The sequence below is a fragment of the Odocoileus virginianus genome, chromosome 7, assembly GCF_023699985.2.
Source record: "Odocoileus virginianus isolate 20LAN1187 ecotype Illinois chromosome 7, Ovbor_1.2, whole genome shotgun sequence".
NCBI lineage: Eukaryota > Metazoa > Chordata > Mammalia > Artiodactyla > Cervidae > Odocoileus > Odocoileus virginianus.
Genome location: NC_069680.1, coordinates 85,675,875 through 85,692,992, shown reverse-complemented (window position 1 = coordinate 85,692,992; position 17,118 = coordinate 85,675,875). Strand labels below are relative to the sequence as shown.

Here is a 17,118-nt window from a genome sequence, read left to right as displayed (position 1 = left end):
TCCATCTGCCAATGAAGAAGACATGGTTCAATTCCTGGTGCAAGAAGATGCCGCATGCTGTAGGCAACTAAAGCCACAACTACTGAAGCCTGCCTGTTCTACAGTCAGTGAGCCACAAGTAATGAGCCTCGGTGCTGCAACTACTTAAGCCCATATGCTTAGAGCCTGTGCTCCACAACAAGAGAAGCCAACACAGTAAGAAGCCCATGACCACAACAGAGTCACCCCTGCTCACTGAAGCTAGAGAAAGCCCATGCGCATCAACAAACACCCAGCATAACCAACATTAATTATTTTTTTAAATAGCAAAGCAGAAAGACTTACTATTCCAGACATCAAGACATTTTACAATGTAATAGTAATTAAGCATGCTAACATTTTTACAAGGATACACAAATATACAGTAGAATAGAGATTCACATAGCAGACTCTCACCTATACAGATAGATAATACAATATGAACTCTACCTCACAAACATACTTTTGAGGATGATTATAGATTTAATCTAAACAACAAAGCTTCTGAAGATAATAGAGGAAGATATCTGGTTGCTTGCAGAGTAGGCAAAGACTTTGAAACAGAGCACCCAATACACAAACTATGGAGCAAGCAACAGATAATTTAGACTACAGTAAATGTAATCATCAAAAGACACCATGATATTGATGAACCTATTTGCAGGGAAGGAATGGAGACACAGATGTAGAGAATGGACTTAAGGACACAGTTGGGGAAGGAGAGAGTGGGACATATGGGGAAAGTAGCATCAACATATATACTGTATCAGGTGTAAGATGCGTAGCTGGTGAGAAGTTGTTGTTTAGCACAGGGAGTCCAGTCTTGTGCTCTGTGGTGACCTGGGGGGATGGGATGGGAGAGGCTCAGGAGGGACATGATGTATGTATAATTATGGCTTATTTGCATTACTGTATGGGAGAAATAAAAAAATTGCAAATATTTAAAAACAATAAATAAAAACAAAAACAGACAATAATTTTTAAAATTTAAAAAATAAAAAACACCATGAAGAAAGTAAAAGCTTAACTGACCAAGGATCTGAATCCATAACAAAGAGCTGCTACAGCTACTAAGAAAAATACAATCAACCCATAGAAAAATGAGAGGGAAGCCTCAAAGGAAAACCCAAACATAATAAAAAGTTACTGACCACATTAATAATCAGAGAAACGTAAACTGAACCACAGTGATATAATATTACACAACCATCAGAATGGTCAGTCATATAAAAAATAAGATAGTAATAATACCAAAGTTGCCAAGAATGTAAAATAATGGGAATTCTCATCTACTATTGACTGAACTGTCAATTGGTAGAATTACTTACGAAAAATATTTCACCATATCTTATGAAGCTGGACATATACATATCTATTCCCAGGTATATATCCAACAGAAATGTACAAGAATGTTATAACAGCATTTTAAAATCACTCAAATGAGGGACTTCCCTGGTGGTCCAGTGGCTAAGATTCTGTGCTCCCAGTGTAGGGGACCTGGGTTTCATCACTGGCTGGGGAACTAGATCCCACATGCTGCAACAAAAAAAAAGAAGACTGTATGTGCTACAACTAAGACCCAGTGCAGCCAAATAAATAAATATTTAAAAAAAATAAAATAAAATAAAATCACTCAAATGAAAAACAGGTATGTTCATAAACAGCAGAGTAGCTAGATAAAATATGAAATCTTCACACAGTAGGAAAACACACCAAAAAAATGAAAATAAATGACAGTTTCCCTGGTGGCTCAGACGGTAACGCATCTGCCTGCAATGCAGGAGACTCAGGTTTGATCCCTTGGTCAGGAAGATCCCCTGGATGGAGGAGTCTGGTAGGCTACAGTCCATGGGGTCAGAAAGAGCTGGACATGACTGAGTGACTTCACTTCACTTAATGTGAACAAAGTAGCAGACACAAAAGAGTGTGTATGGTAGGACATATTTATCAAAGTTCCAGAAACAGGTAAAACTACACCACAGTGTTTCAGGACTGATACTAGGATGCTATGTGGTAAGTCACTTCAGTCGTGTCCAACTCTTTGCAACCCCATGGACTGCAGCCCGCCAGGCTCCTCTGACCATGGGATTCTCCAGGCAAGAATACTAGAGTGGGCTGCCATTTCTTCCTCCAGGGGAAATCTTCCTGTGGATCAAACTCAGGTCTCTTACATCTCCTGCTTTGGCAGGCATATTCTTTACTACTAGCACCACCTGGGAAGCTAGGTACTAGGGTAGTAAGGTCATCTAGGGAAAGTTGGTTGTGGTTCCCATACGAGCCAACATTAGCTGCTTGTGACAGCAAGGAATGAGGATAAGAGGAGTTTTCTGTGATGCCGTCAAAGCTTATTTATTTATTTTGCATTGTAGTAACTTTAGGAAAATGTATATCCTTCAGTATCAAAACAGAATGATACCTGGTTGGGTTACATCTGCCCCCTCAAAACTAACACTGATGTACTCAAACTATTGAAATATGTCATCTTTTTTGAGAAAGTGAAAACTTAATCCATAAAACATTGTTTACAAGTATATAAGATGCACTGTGGTTCTTAGGTTTATTTTCCAGGGCATATTTACCCATAACTTGACATCAAAATTGGGTACGGGCATACTTGGGTTTCCAAGGTGGCACTAGTGTCAATTGGTAGAACTACTTATGAAAAGTATTTTGCCATATCTTAAAAAGCTGGACATATGCATACCAATATGCACCATATGAACCCACTTACCAACACAGGAGGTATAAGAGATGCGAGTTCTGATCCCTGAGTCAGGAAGATTCCCCTGGAGGAGGGCATGGCAACCCATTCCAGTATTCTTTCCTGGAGAATTCCATGGACAGAGGGCCTAGTGGGCTCCAGTCCATGGGGTTGCAAAGAGTCGAACACAACTGAGGCGACTTAGCACACATGTATCCTGGACAGATCCACTGAACAAAATAACCCCTAACACTAGATTGCCTTAGTTTCACTGACTTAATAGAAAATCCTGACCTTGGTAACCTCATAATTATAAAAGATGCCTACTTACTTTTAATATTTTCTTTTGGCACAGTAGGGGCAACATAATTTTGTATATTCACTTCCTTTTAAGAAAAAGTCTAAATTAGAAGCAATGACAGTTTTATTTTAAAAAATGGTCCTCAGTAAATATTTCTGGAGAGTGAACTTAGCAAGTTTTTGGAGTGACGTTAATAGCAATTTGAGTTAATAATACAATAAAAGCCAATTTCACCATACAAAAAATTTTCATTGTGGGATACAAACATCCCATGTTTTCTAAAAAAAGTATTAAAGATAACTTAATACACCAAAATTACTAGGTTTATAGCTGTGCTTTATATAAAATGCCCTCAAATTTAAATGTAATTCCCCTGTACCCCAGTAAAGTCTAAATCTCTGGAGTGTCTATCATTTGCATTAGAGTGTCAAGAAACTGTTTTCACTGCCCTAGAACACATATCCTAGTTATGCCTTAAAAGCACATTTGCAAAATGTTGGTTTTAACATAAACCTCAATTTCAATTTAAATTAAGTGGGTTACCATTTTTAATACCACTTAAATACAATATACTGACCTAACAGAATGTCTTACTTCTTGACCTTGGCCATAATTACACAGGCGATCAATTTGTGATAAATCATCAAGGCATACATCTGTACTTTTCTATATATAAACTATTTCTCATTATAAAGGCTAACATAAAGCACTGGATCACCTTGGCACATATGTTAAAAAGTAAACTGACCAAATACATGTGGGTTTCTTTCTAGACACTCTGTTCTGCCCCACTGGTCTCCATCTACATGTCTGTTCTGATGGCTGTAGCACACTGCTTTGCTTTACCGTCAGTCTTGAAATCAGGCAGTGTTTGTAAGTCTGCACACTTTGTGTGTGGGTCTTTTCCAGAACAGTTTTATCTATTCCAGTTCCTTTGCAATTCAATATATTTTATTTTTTTTTCTTTTAATTCTGCTGTATTTTCATAGATAGGTTTAAGCAATTCAATATATTTTAGAATCAGCTGTCAATGACTACAAAATGCCTGCTGGGATTCTTATTGGGATTGTGTTGCATTCTTGGGATCTTATTGTTGTGTCTCCCAATTCACGTGACAGAGCCCTATCTACTTAGTTTTTTATGTGAGCTCATCTATGCTGGGTAGCTTTCAGCATACAGATCTTTTATACATTCTGTCAAATTTCTCTCTACATACTTTATGTTTTTCATTATATTTTAAATAGCATTGTTTTCTTCTCTTTATTTTCCACTGTGTCACTAGTACATGGAAATACGATTGATTTTCATAAGTTCACCTTTGCTTCATGAGACATTTAAATTCATCAGTTTAGTTCAATTGCTCAGTTGTGTCTGACTCTTGGTGACTCCATGGTCTGCAGCATGCCAGGCTTCCCTGTCCATCACCATCTCCTGGAGCTTACTCAAACTCAAGTCCATTGAGTTGGTGATGCCATCCAACCATCTCATCCTGTCATCCCCTTCTCCTCCCGCCTTCAATCTCTCCCAGCATCAGGGTCTTTTCCAATGAGTCGGTTCTTCACATCAGGTGGCCAAAGTATTGGAGCTTCAGCTTCAACATCAGTCTTTCCAATGAATATTCAGGACTGATTTCCTTTAGGATTGACTGGTTTGAATTCCTTGCTGTCCAAGGGAGTTTCAAGAGTCTTCTTCAACACCACGTTTAAATTCATGGTTTAGTGCTAATGGCTGTTTTGTACAGTCATTGGAATTTTTGACATAAACAATCATGTCATTTGCACAAAGAAAGTTTTACTTCTCTCTTATCTTTATGTCTTTTATTTCTTCTTCTTGTCTTAGCCCAATGGCTAGAACCTCCAGGGTAATGTTGCCTAGGAGAGTATGTATAAATACTATGCAGCACAAGAGCTACTTCCGCAGCAGGTAAAGTGAGCAACCCTGCCTGTTCCCATTCTTGGGTTCAAAACATTCAGTCTTTCACTATTAAATTTGATGTCAGCTGTAGGTTCTTCATAGGTATCACCTACCAGTGTGAGGCTATTCTCTTCCTAGTTTGCCAAGACTTTTTACTATGAAGGGGCATTAAATTTTGTCAAAAGCTTTCTCTGCATCTGTTAAGACGATCATATACTTTTCTTCCTTATGCTTTAATTTTCAAATGTTCAAAACCAACCTTGCATTCCTCTTTATATATCACGAGATTAAATTTGCAAATATCTTGTTAAGGAATGTCCTATTTATTTTTTATCAGGGACACAGCTACAGTTTCCTAATGACTCTGTCTGGTACCGGTACTAGGGAAGTTTTAGTCTCATAATAAGTAGAATGTGTTCCCTTCTCCTCTATTTTTTGAAAGAGATTATGTAGGACTGGTATTATTTTTTCTTTAAAAGTCCAGTGAAATTCACCACTGAAGTCACCCCAACCCAGGATTTCTTTGTTTTGCTAACAAGCATGTTTTATTAATTAATGACAAAAAAAAAAAAGTTTAAAAAGGAACAGGGAGTAAAAACTTAAAACAATGTTAAAAGAACTGTGCATGTGGATACATACATGGATGAAAATAATTCTTATTCACTGAGATGGTTTGAAAAATTTGTAAGAGCACAAGAGAAAGTAAAAATGTCCAGACTGCCATGACCTTTGGGCTTTTATAAATTTCGTCTCAGTGAACATATATTATTTGCAACAATAAACCAAAAACAACAAATAACAGTCAGTTTTCGATACATGGAAGGGAATCTCCTCACACCTCGTTCTGAGCCAGTAGGTTTGATGGGGTTCCTGACTAGTGACAAGCAAAGCATGTTTCACTGTGAAGATGCTATTAGCTGACTTCACTAGTCTTCCACCTCTCATAGTCAGAGCAAAGTAACACCCGACTTTCAGGAGGATGAGGAATACCATTTTGAACTTCATGACCAGGAAAAGAGATGTGATAGTTCAGGTTTGTCAGGAGTAAAGCTGTTACTGTTCAATAGAGGAGACAAAGAAGTTAGATATAAGGGCAGGGGGAATTTATGTTGAGCCTGGGACAATGGAGAATATCTTTCCAATCACTAGAGGTCATTTAGAAGATGCTGATATTAATATATTTCTAATGATGCCACACCAACTCACTCTAAGCTCCAGTTATCATATGGAAGATGGATATAAAGAGAGATTTCATAGGGTATATTTAAAAAACCACAAGAAAAGGTACTGTTCATAATTTGGTATTAGTTGAACAAATAGCCCAACTTCTCAAAATTTCTTGTGAGTCTCTGCCTTTATTTTACCACAAGAATATCCTACCAATAGTAACATAATACAAATAACATACATTCTCAGAATTAAAGGAAACAAAGCTATCAAGTTGGGGGAACAACTTTTACAATGACTTTCCTTAAACCTTTTTGTAGGCTCCAGATAAAATGTGTGTATAATATTTTGCAGCACTTGAGTTAACCCTACAAGTAAAGATAGGGAACTGGAAATAGTGTAAGTTCTGTTTCTGATTAATTTGATAGTGGATGTGGTTGGTCAAGCTCTGTTTGTCCAAATATTTAAGAAATCAGTTGGAGAGAAAATACCATATGAGTTCTCCTTGGTGGTATCACTAGCACAGTGTATAACTGGTAAGTAGAGGATATTCACATGAGGACAAGAGTAAGAATTAAGATTCCAAAGAACAAATAACATATACGATATTGAACATACAAACATGGTAATAATTAGCTCAATTATTCTAAGATGTGACATCTGAATTCAAACACTTAAATGACCAACATTCAACCCATCATTTTCTCAACTAGATACCTTAAGAGAATCTGGATACAACAGGCGCTGCATTCAGGGTTCAGAAGGAAGTTGCTTAACAATTAAGCAGACACAGTTACTGGACGGGTGAGCGAGTCAGTCGTGTACTGACAAGAGGGACGAGGTGGGAAGGCACACCTTGGAAGATTCCATCAGGAGGATCAAACTCAGGCAAAGGAGAGTAGATGGATTTCTATGATTTTTAAGAAGTATTTAACCTAGAAGTTCATTTTTATTCAACTTAACATCTGAATTGTCGGTTGACTATGAAGAAACAAAAATCTCACTCAAGTGTAAATGTCTCTTTCCTAATCATACATTAGGGAGGAAACATGTCTCACAGACCTTACTCATGGCACAGACTAGAATATATTTATTATGTAACAGCAGCAATGCTGTGAACATCATTCAGGGAGGTCAGCTGACTTACTCAAGGTCATTGTAAATCCCCTCCCAAAAAGTAAGGTTTCCTTCATCCAACTAAGAATACAAGACTTCCTGCGATACACAGAGCCTATACTCTGAGGCCCTGAAAACTGATGGTATAAAAAAATTCCAAGCTAAATATAACTTGACATTCTGTCCAGTTTAAATATGTAACATTGCTTCTAGTATTATCTAGCTGAAAGAAATTTTTTTTTTAAATGCAAGAGGTAGGATGTTGTGGCAATTAGCACCTTGGTTCCTGTTTTTAATTTTTGAATAGTTACTTAATTTCCCTGAACCTCACTCTTCCCTGGATGCATGTGTGGATGTGTCTGCACTCAGTCATGTCTGACTTTTTAAGACCCCATGGACTACAGCCCACCAGGCTTCTCTGTCCATGGAGTTTTTCAGGCAAGAAAGACTAGAGTGGGTTGCCATTTCTTACTCCAGGGTATCCTCCTGACTCAGGGACTGAACCCGTGTCTCTTGCATCTCCTGCATTGGCAGGCAGATTCTTTACCATTGAGCTATCTATAGCTTGAGATAATTTTTGCAATCACAGTGCTTCAAGTTCTAGTAAATATTCAATAAATAGCACCAAATGCAGTTAATAATAATAGTTAATATCCTAATCATTTACTACTCTCACCTTCAGATGACCCAGATGACAAAACTATTACTTCTCTCAATGACTGACATTTCCAGGAAAGCACTGAACTAGTAGAACAATGACTTAAAAAACACCATTTCAAAGAAGGCACACATGCCCACAGATTTCACATTGCTATACACACACTTCAACTCTCAGGAATAATTAACTGAAAGCAATGACTTCACTCCTGATGCACTGGAAAATGCTATAAAGATTCCTCCATTCCCATAGAAGATGGTCTCACCATAAAGTATTACTAATAGCACAGCACTGCTGGGGACAAATCATCTGTCAGAGTAAACAATGCAAACTAAGTCAGTCAATAGCTACACACTTTCTGTGACTAAAAAAAAAAAAGCTTTAATTTTCAGTGTCTGGATTTCAGGAATACAATTAAGAGGAAATGAGGGAGGCCTTCAAGATGGCGGAGGAGTAAGTTGTAGAGATCACTTCCCTCCCCACAAACATCAAAAATACATCTGCACATGGAACAACTCCTACAGAACACCTACTGAACAGTGGCAGAAGACCTTCCAAACAGGCAAGCTAATCTCTACATAATGGGGTAGGGCAAAAGAAATAAGAAAAAAAGAGAGATACAAAGGATTCAGTTTGAAACCCTCACCTCTGGGAGGGAACTGTGAAGGAGGAAAAGTTTCCACACACCCGGAAAAGCCCTCACGGGCCGGGACAGGGGGAGCCTTGGAACCTCATAGGAGAGTGCAGCAACAGGTGTGTGAAAGGCAATCCTGAGAGAATTCTACACAGGGATGGAAGCTAATTACCACTGCCCAGCCTGAGACGCTTGTCTGCATGCCTTCCAGGGCAGGTAGGGGCTGGGAGCTGAGGCTCAGGCTTTGGAGGTCTGATCCCAGGGAGAGGACTGGGAGTGGCTGCCATGAAGACAACCTGAGGGGGCTAGTGTGATACAGCTGAGGGAGGCCACAGAAAAGCCTGGGCCTCCCATGGAGGCGAGAGACCATTATCACAGGGAAGCTCTAACTCCACAAGCACACAGACAGCAAGATGCAGCCTTTGCAAGGGCCACAGGTGGGATGAGCCACGGCTGCAGTCTGTGACCACAGAGGCGGGAACGCTGGCTGGCTGCTGCCAAGGCCGGCTTGTGTGCCAGAGGCTAGTGGGGGGTGGGGGGCGGTGGGGACACAAGGCTGTGGTCTGTGACTCCAGAGGTGAGCGTGTGGTCTCCCACCAAGCGGTGAGCAGCGGCAGGTCACTGCGGACACTCTTCCGGGAGCCTGTGCACCCTAGCACTGTTGAGGACCCTAGGCCCCCTAGGAGAGTGCACGATCCACCTTGGGCTACAGCAACTTCCCACAGGCCTCTGCTGCTGCAGGCAGTCCCCACACATCATAACTGTGATCCTGTCTCCCTCCCTCTCCCTGGCTACACTGAGCAAGTGAGTCCTAAACAGCCACTTTTCCTCCCTCCCCTTGTCTGGGTGGGAAACAGATGCCAGAGGGCGGCCTACAAACACAGGCAGGGCCAAAGCCAAAATGCAGCACCCCAGGGGTCGTGTGGCTAAAGAGGAAGGAAATTTGCTTGTGCAACCAGAGCAAATTCCCCCAGTTGGGATGAAATTCCCCCAGTTGCCTGAGACTGTGGACTTTGGGGGCAATGGTGGACTTTGGAAGCAAGTACAAGCTACAGTAAGGCCAGATCTGAGTCTGAGCTGACCCTACAGTGCCCAAGGCAGATCCAGAGAACTTCCTGGTAGTATCGGAGGACTTCCTGAGTAGGCAGAGTGGCTGGAGCTCACTGTGGGGGAGAAGACACTCACAACTGAGTCCAGAGGAAAATATTTTTCTTACTAACACTATCTCTACACTATCTCTATATTTTTGTCTTTTTTTTCTGCTATGTTCTATTGTATTAGTATTATTCCTTTAATTTTTATTTTCTAATTACCTTTTCTTTTTTATGCTTTTATTTTTAAATTTTATTTTTTCTTATGTCTACAGTACTTTTTCGCTATATTGTATTTTTTCCATGTTTTTGGTTTTTGTATTTTACTAGTTTTCAGTGTTTGTTTTCATTTATGGGTTTGGTTATTGGTCTGATTACTTGCTTCTGTCTTAGTTCCCCTTTTCGTTCTTCCTTTTTATTTCTTTTCTTTTGTGAGTGTAAGTATGTGAGTTTATTTGTGTTTTTGTCTGTTTAGTTTCACCATTCGTTTCAGGGTTTTGTGTGTCCATTCTTTGTTTGTATGTTTGATTTTATTTTTCCTTTCTTTTTTCTATTTCTTTCTTTCTCTTTCTTCTCTGTGCTGTGTAGAGTCTTGGTGCTCCAATCAGGGATCAGGCCTGAAACCTCCAAGGTAGGAGACGAGTTCAGGATGCTGGACAACCAGAGAACTCCCAACCCCATGGCATATTAATCAATGAGAGCTCTCCCAAAGGCCTCCATCTTACTACTAAGACCAAGACCCACCCAAGGGCAGCAAGCTCCAGTGCCAGAGCTGCCCAAAGCCATACCGAGCTCACAGACACTCCAAACACACCAGTGGATACGGCACTGCCTGTCATCAAGGTCACCTAGATCCACTCACCAGAACAGAGGCACCAGTCTCCCTTCTACCAGGAAGCCTTCATAAGACGCTGACCCAACCCCACCCAGGGGAACAAACCTCACAAGTAAAAGGAACCTGAAACCTTGCAACCTGTGGAAGGAGACCCCAAACACAGTAATTAGACAAAATGAGAAGACAGAGACATACAGCAGACGAAGGAGCATGGAAAAAACCCATAAGAGCAAACAGATGAAGAGGAAATAGGCCGTCTACCTGAAAAAGAGTTCACAGTCATGACAGTAAACATGATCCAAAGTCTCAGAAATAAAATGGAGGCATAGATAAACAGGATGGAGGTGTGAGTTGAGAATACACAAAAAGTGTTTAATAAAGACCTAGAAGAAACAAAAATCAGACAATCAGCAATGACAACACAGTAACTGAAATAAAAAATACACTTGAGTGAAACAACAGCAGAGTAACTGAGGCAGAAGACTGGATAAGTGAGCTGGAATATAGAATGGTGGAAATAAAGGAAGCAGAGAAGAAGAAAGAAAGAGTGAAAAGGAAAAAGGACAGTCCCAGAGACCTCCATGACAGCATTAAGCACACCGACATTTGGTCCAAGAGGAAGAAGATAAAAGAAAGGGTATGAGAAAATATTTAAGGAGTTTATAGTTGAAAACTTCCCTAACATGGGAAAGGAAATAACCACCCAGATCCAGGAAGCCCAGAGAGTCCCATACAGGATAAGCCCAAAGAGAAACACACCAAGACACATATTAATCAAACTAACAAAAATTAAACACAAAGAAAAAGTATTAAAAGCAGCAAGGGAAAAGCAACAAATAACATACAAAGGAATTCCCATAAGGTTAACAGCTGATCTTTCAGCAGAAACTCTACAGGTCAGAAGGGAGTGGCAGGATATACTGAAAGTGATGAAAGGGAAAAAACTACAACCAAGATTACCCTACCCAGCAGAGATCTCATTCAGACTGGATGGAGAAATTGAAAGCTTTATAGACATGTAAAATTAAGAGAATTCGGCAACACCAAACCAGCTTTACAACAAATGCTAAAGGAACTTCTCTAGACAAAAAACTCAAGGAAAGAAAAGCCCTACAAAAGCAAACCCAAAACAATAAAGTAAACGGTAACAGAATCATATATATCAAACACTACCCTAAATGGAAATGGATTAAATGCTCCAACCAAAAGAACACACTGGCTGAATGGATACGAAAACAAAATCCATACATATGTTGTCTATAATAGACATACTTCAGGCCAAGGGACATGTACAGACTAAAAGTGAGGGACTGGGAAAAGAGATTTCATACGAATGTAAATCAAAAGAAAGCTGGAGTAGCAATACTCATATCAGATAAAATAGACTTTAAAATAAAGGATATTACAAGAGACAAGAAAGGATCCTACATAATAATCAGCAGATCAATCCAAGAAGAACATATAACAGTTATAAATATATATTCACTCAACACAGAAACACCACAATACCTAAAGCAAATGCTAACAAATACAAAAGGGGAAATCAACAGTAACACAATAACAGCAGGAGACTTTAACACTACCACTCAGACCAAAAGATAGATCATCCAAACAGAAAATCAATAATGAAACACAAGCCTTAAATGATACATTAGCCCATATGAGCATAATTTATATCTATAGGATATTCCATCCAAAAGCAGTAAAATACAGTTTTCTGAGAAGCACATAGGACATTCTCCAGGAAAGATCACAGCAGGGGTCACAAAGTCAACCCCTGGTTAATTTAAAAAAATAAAAATTGTATGAATCATTTTTTCTGACCAAAATGCTATAAGATTAGATATCAATTACCAGAAAAAAACTGTAAAAACACCCTCACATACACATGGAAGCTAAACAACACACTTTTAAATAACAAAGAGATCACTAAGAAATCAAAGAGGAAGTCAAAAAATACCTATAAACAAGTGACAATGAAAACATGACAAGCCAAAACCTATGGAATACAGCAAAGGCAGTTCTATGCGGGAAGTTTAGAGCAATACAATTATACCTCAATAAATAAGAAAAACATGATCAAATGGAGTTTATCCCAGGGATGTAAGGATTCTTCAACATATGTAAATCAATCAATGAGATACAAAGTATTAACAAACTAAAAACAAAAAAAAAAATGTCATCAAAATAGATGTAGAGAGAGTTTTCCACAAAATTAAGCATCTATTTATGATTTAAAAAACTCTCCAGAAAATCAGCACAGAAGGAAACTTTTGTTGTTGTTTAGTCACTAAGTTGTGTCCAACTCTTTTGTGACCACATGGACTGTAGCCTGCCAGCCTCCTCTGTCCGTGGGATTTCCCAGGCAAGAATACTGGAGTGGGTTGCCATTTCCTTCTCCAGGGTATCTTCCTGACCCAGGTATCAAATCCACATCTCCTGCACTGGTAGGCATATTCTTTACCACTGAGCCACCTACCTCAACATGAGAAAAGTCATATATGACAAACCCACAGCAAACATTATTCTCAATGCTGAGAAACTGAAAGCATTTCCTCTAAGATCAGGAACAAAACAAGGGTACCCACTCTCACCACTGTTACTCAATATAGTTTTGGAAGACCTAGACATGGCAATCAATAAGAAAAGAAATAAAAGGAATCCAGATTGGAAAAGTGGAGAAGGAAACGGCAACCCACTCCAGTATTCTTAGCTAGAGAATCCTGTGGACAGAGGAGCACGGTGGGCTGCTGTCCACAGCGTAACACAGAGTCAGACACGACTGAAGCGACTTAGCATGCATGCATGCATTGGAGAAGGAAATGGCACCCCACTCCAGTACTCTTGCCTGGAGAATCCCAGGGACAGAGGAGCCTGGTGGGCTGCCAACTACGGGGTCCCACAGAGTCGGACACGACTGAAGCGACTTAGCAGCAGCAGCTGCAGCAGCAGATTGGAAAAGAAGATGTAAAACTCTCACTATTTGCAGATGACGTAATACTATACATAAAAAACCCTAAAGATGCCACTAGAATATAATCAATGAATTTAGCAAAGTTACAGGATACAAAATTAACACAGAAATCTCCTGCATTCCAATACACTAATGATGAATCATCAGAAAGAGAAGTTTAGGAAACAATGACATTCATCACTGAAACAAAAAGAATAAAATACCTAGGAATAAAACTACCTAAAGTGACAAAAAACTGTATGCAAAAAACTGTAAGACACTGATGAAAGAAATAAAAAATGACACAAACAGATGGACAGATAGACCACGTTCTTGGATTCGAAGAAGCAATATTGTGAAAATGACTCTACTACCCAAAGCAATCTACAGATTCAATGCAATCCCTATCAAATGACAAATGACATTTTTCACAAAACTAGAACAAAAAATTTTACGATTTGTATGGAAACACAAAAGACCCTGAATAGCCAAAGCATTCTTTTCTTTTTCCATTTATTTTTATTAGTTGGAGGCTAATTACTTTACAATATTGTAGTGGGTTTTGCCATACATTGACATGAATCAGTCATGGATATACATGTGTTCCCCATCCTGAACCCCCCTCCCACCTCCCTCCCCATCCCATCCCTCTGGGTCTTCCCAGTGCACCAGCCCTGAGCACTTGTCTCATGCATCCAACCTGGGCTGGTGATCTGTTTCACCCTTGATAGTATATTTGTTTCAATGCTATTCTCTCAGAACATCCCACCCTCACCTTCTCTCACAGAATCCCAAAGTCTGTTCTGTACATCTGTGTCTCTTTTTCTGTTTTGCATATAGGGTTATCATTACCATCTTTTAAAATCCCATATATATGCGTTAGAATACTGTATTGGTCTTTATCTTTCTGGCTTACTTCACTCTGTATAATGGGCTCCAGTTTCATCCATCTCATTAGAACTGATTCAAATGAACTCTTTTTAATGGCTGAGTAATATTCCATTGTGTATATGTACCATAGCTTCCTTATCCATTCATCTACTGATGGGCATCTAGGTTGCTTCCATGTCCTGGCTATTATAAACAGTGCTGTGATGAACACTGGGGTGCACATGTCTCTTTCAGATCTGGTTTCCTCGGTGTGTATGCCCAGGAGTGGGATTGCTGGGTCATATGGCAGTTCTATTTCCAGTTTTTTAAGGAATCTCCACACTGTTCTCCGTAGTGGCTGTACTAGTTTGCATTCCCACCAACAGTGTAAGAGGGTTCCCTTTTCTCCACACCCTCTCCAGCATTTATTGCTTGTAGACTTTTGGACAGCAGCCATCCTGACTGGTGTGTAATGGTACCTCATTGAGGTTTTGATTTGCATTTCTCTGATAATGAGTGATGTTGAGCATCTTTTCATGTGGTTTGTTAGCCATCTGTATGTCTTCTTTGGAGAAATGTCTGTTTAGATATTTGGCCCATTTTTTGATTGGGTCATTTATTTTTCTGGAATTGAGCTGCAGAGTTGCTTGTATATTTTTGAGATTAATCCTTTGTCTGTTTCTTCATTTGCTATTATTTTCTCCCATTCTGAAGGCTGTCTTTTCACTTTGCTTAGTTTCCTTTGTTGTGCAAAAGCTTTTAAGTTTAATTAGGTCCCATTTGTTTATTTTTGCTTTTATTTCCAATATTCTGGGAGGTGGGTCATAGAGGATCTTGCTGTGATTTATGTCGGAGAGTGTTTTGCCTATGTTCTCCTCTAGGAGTTTTATAGTTTCTGATCTTACATTTAGATCTTTAATCCATTTTGAGTTTATTTTTGTGCAAAGCATTCTTGAGAAAGAAAAACGAAGCTGAAGGAATCCACCTTCCTGACTTCAGACTATACTATAAAGCTACAGTCCTCAAGACAGTATGATATTGGCATAAAAATAAGAAATACAGATCACTGGAATAAGATAGAAAGCCCATAAGTATGCCCATGCACCTATGGGCACCTTATCTTTGACGAAGGAGGCAAGAACATACAATGGAGAAAAAGCATCTGCCTGCAATGCAGGAGACCCAGGTTCAATCCCTGGGTCAGGAAGATCTCCTGGAGAAGGAAATGGCAACCCACTCTAGTATTCTTGCCTGGAAAATCCCATGGATGGAGGACCCCGGTAGACTACAGTCCATGGGGTCACAAAGAGTCAGACACGACTGAGTGACTTCACTTTCAATAAGTGATGCTAGCAAAACTAGACAGTTACATGTATTATAAAAGAATGAAGCTGGAACACTTCCTAACACCATACACAAAAATAGACTCAAACTGGATTAAAGACTTAAATGTAAGTCCAGAAACCATAAAACTCTTAGAGGAAAACATTGGCAGAACACTCTGACATTTTATAAATCACAGTAAGATCCTCTCTGACCCACCTCCTAGAATAATGGAAATAAAAACAAAAGTCAACACATGGGACCTAATTAAACTTAAAAATTTGCATAACAAAGCAAACTGTAAACAAGATGAAAAGACAACCCTCAGAATTGGAGAAAACAATTGCAAATGAAGCAACTGACAAAGGATTAATCTCAGAAAGATATGAGCAGTTCAAAATCAGGAAAACAAACAACCCAATCAAAATAGGCAGACAACCCAAACAGACATTTCTCCAAAGATAACATACAGATGTTCAATAAATGCATGAAAAGATGCTCAACATCACTCATTACTAGAGAAATGCAAATCAAAACTGCAATGAAGTATCACCTCACACCACATACTTCCCAGCTGGTACTACTTCCCAAGTACTGGTGAGATGGTAAAGAATCCACTTGCAATGCAGGAAACCTGGGTTTGATCTCTGGGTTGGGAAGTTTCCCTAAAGAAGGGAATGGCAACCCATTGTAGTATTCTTGCCTGCAGAATTCCATGGAGAGAGGAGCCTGGTGGCTACAGTCCATGGGGCCACAAAGAGTGGACATGACTGAGTGACTAACACAAGTACACAAGTCAGAATGACCACCATCAAAAAATAAATGCTTGGAGAAGATGTGGAGAAAGGGACTCTGTTGCCCTGTTGGTGGTAACATAACCTGATATACCCACTACAGAGAACACAATGGAGATTCCTTAAAGACTAGAAATAAAATGACCATATGAGCCAGCAACCCCCTTACTAGAGAAATAAACTGAGAAAACCGCAATTCTGAAATATACATGAACCGTGACATTCACTGCAGCCCTATTTACAACAGCAAGGACATGGAAACAACATAGGTGTCCGCTGAGAGATGAATGGATTAAGGAGTTGTGGTATGTATATACAATGGAATATTACTCAGCCATAAAAAGGAACGAATCTGTGTCAGTTGTAGTGAGGTGGATGAACCTAGAGCCTGTTATACAGAGTGAAGTAAGTCAGAAAGAGAAAAACAAATATGTATTAATGAATATATATGGAATCTAGAAAAATGGTACTGATAAGCCCATCTGCATGGAAGGAGTAAGACACTAGAAGACCTAGGGAGTAGGATGCAGGGGGCATGGAAGGGAGAGTCAAGAGGGAGGAGATATGTATCGAGTTATAACTAATTCATGTTGCTACATGGCAGAAACCAACATAGCATGTAAAGCAATTACCCTTCAATTTAATTAAAAAATTTAAGTCACTAGAAAACAAGAGAAAATGAACTCCAAATTATAAATTCTGTTGTTTCACTGTTTCTAAAGATTTCAAAGGGCTTCTCAAGT

The 17,118-nt window shown here is 39.3% G+C and overlaps 1 protein-coding gene across 1 annotated transcript in view; it reads right to left on the bottom strand.

Annotated features, from left to right (window-relative positions):
- FMN2 (formin 2) overlaps nt 1–17,118 on the bottom strand; it is a 276,558-nt gene that overhangs the window by 177,883 nt on the left and 81,557 nt on the right.